The following is a 2,693-nucleotide window of genomic DNA, read 5'->3' as shown; positions in this document are numbered from 1 at the left end:
TTTGTGATATTACTAATAGCTGTGTTATCGTGTTAATAATTAAAATTCATAATACCATATTTCGGATTATTTCCATGGCAAAAATAATATAGGTAGGTACTTTAAAATGTAATTATATTAATTTGTCATGAATATTACCTACTAACTCCTAAGTTATAAAATAATAATTTGAACTATTAGAAGCTATGTTGCAATCTAAGCGAGCCAAACCATGGTTGATAATATACAATAATATATACCTATTTAGTGTGATCTCATAAAGAACCTTGTACCTATGTGGATAAACTAAATTTTAAATTTAACAAAGCTGTTTAATTGTTTTATTGAGTTTGATATAAATAAATATTTCCCAAGTGCTTATTGTATATCTAAAACATATTTAAACTTGATGTAAAGTATAGAAAAAAATTATTGTAATATTTTTATAAAATCTACACAAAATTAAAATAATGGAAATGGAAATAATACGTTTTGAAAAAAACTTACAAAAAGAACTATAACTATATTTTCTTCAAAATGTATCATTTCGGAAAAGACACGTTTTGCAGAAAATCAAAACAAAAAAATTTAAAAAAAATAATCAAATAATTTTATATTTTTTACATCCCAAACAGTTTCCTTTTCTAAAAATAAATATTTAATTTTTAAAAGTTACCCATAAGTCCCAACTTGTCCGGTTCGTTTGTGACATATTTTTTAGGAAATGTTTATAGGTTTTTTAGGGCATTAACTGGATGTTAAACCTGGATGGCCCTAATTATGAATAATCATATTTGGGTATTCATTGGTTTCCAACCAATTCGATAAAAACGGTACCTACTAGTAGCTACTGTGTGCAGTATTGCTTAGAATTAACATAGATTATTTAAAAAAATGTATAATGATAGTACCGCGAAAAAATTCTATATTTTTTATTCAGGCCACTGCATAAACATAAGCAAGGTGGGTAGTATATGTAAAATGTAGGTCAAATAACTGTTATCCTATATATATTATAATGAAATGTGGTAAACTGTTAAACACAACAGTTTTTACATATTAAAAGACAAAAGTACTTATGAGAAATGAAAATCTGATACTATTGTAGTTATTTTATTGGTACAATACTACTCTCGCACAATTATCATAATCAAAATTTAGGGTCTGACGGCTCGGCTCAGTGCTAGCCGCTACTCGCTAGGTATACACTTCATATTATTATTAATTAGGTAGGTATACTGCTGTGGACTTTCTGGTTTCAATTTAAATTATTAAAACTCATTTAAAATGGCACCTGCACAGTGCGACTGTAACGATTCTTGACTACTTTCCAAACAATAATTTAACGATAAGAATATAATATGAGTAACAACCAAGATGATTCATTGTTTCAAAGTCCACTTCCTGTACCAATGTACCATACACACGTGAACGGACTGTAAACATTGAAAATCCATATACCTAGTATTATATATACATGGTATAATATGTAATGCATTTTTGTGGCAAGTGTAAAGTCACCTCCAAATTAGTCGAAAATAAAATTATAATACACTAGGTATATCAGCTACCTATTGTTAATTTTAAAATTTAAATATTAGGTGTTTATTTTTATAGTATGGTAAAATCCAGTAAAAAGTAATTTAATAAGTAGATAAAAGTTCAAATTTAAAATTTTGCGTTCATAATCTACAATCTACATATTTTGCAAAATATTTAAAATATTTAAACAGTTGCTAAAATAGTAAAAAGTAGAAACTAACAAAACGTTTACAAAATGCAGTATATATTCATATTAACAAATGTCCTATACATATTATATAATAATAAATAATCAATTCTATCCGTTCAAACCTACTTGACTTTGCAATTAGGTACTATACACGTTATAGGTATTTCTGGTATTAGATAATATTTTATAAATGTCAAAATAACTAATACATTTAATTAGGTACCTATGGAACATAATTACGGGTTAAAATGTTTAAACATTGATACCTTTTCACTTTATATGAAAAATATATATAACTTAAAAAAAAAAAAGGTGGGTTAGTGGATGTCGCTCTGCTGTACAGTAGGTTAGAAGTGGGTCACTGTATAATGGACAGTATTAAATTTGAATTCAATGATATAATATCACTGTATAAGAAAAACGATTCTGAGCGGAGACGGTATATCAGTCTATGTATTAGACATATAATATATACTTATCTATGGTATTAAAAAAAAATTGACCTATAATAGGTACCTATAATAAATTCCAAATTAATCATATCATAATATCTATTAGGTACTTATAACGCGTTATACATCAACAAAAAACCGTGGTACTATCATAGTATACTTTAGAAGTTTCAAGTACCCACGAATAATAATATACAATCACAACAAAATAACTAAAATAGTTATCCTAGGTTTTTAATATGTAATTTCGTCCAAATTTGTACTTAAAATGACTATAAAAATAAACTGTGTAAATGTATTTTTTAGATTTTTTGGTAACAGAATTAATTACTTACGTGGAATCTTGTTTTCAATTTTCAATTCTTAGATACAAAAATTGAACATGTTATAAATTTTTAACTACAAAATAATTTTTCAAATTAAAAGTTGATAAATTTTGTCAAAATTTGATCTTTGAATGCTTATAAAAAAAAAATTGTGCATATGTATTTTTAATATTTTTCAACTGATATTGTAACAATATAACAATA

The sequence above is a fragment of the Acyrthosiphon pisum genome, chromosome X, assembly GCF_005508785.2.
Source record: "Acyrthosiphon pisum isolate AL4f chromosome X, pea_aphid_22Mar2018_4r6ur, whole genome shotgun sequence".
NCBI classification, from domain to species: Eukaryota; Metazoa; Arthropoda; class Insecta; order Hemiptera; family Aphididae; genus Acyrthosiphon; species Acyrthosiphon pisum.
This window is presented reverse-complemented; position numbering follows the sequence as displayed.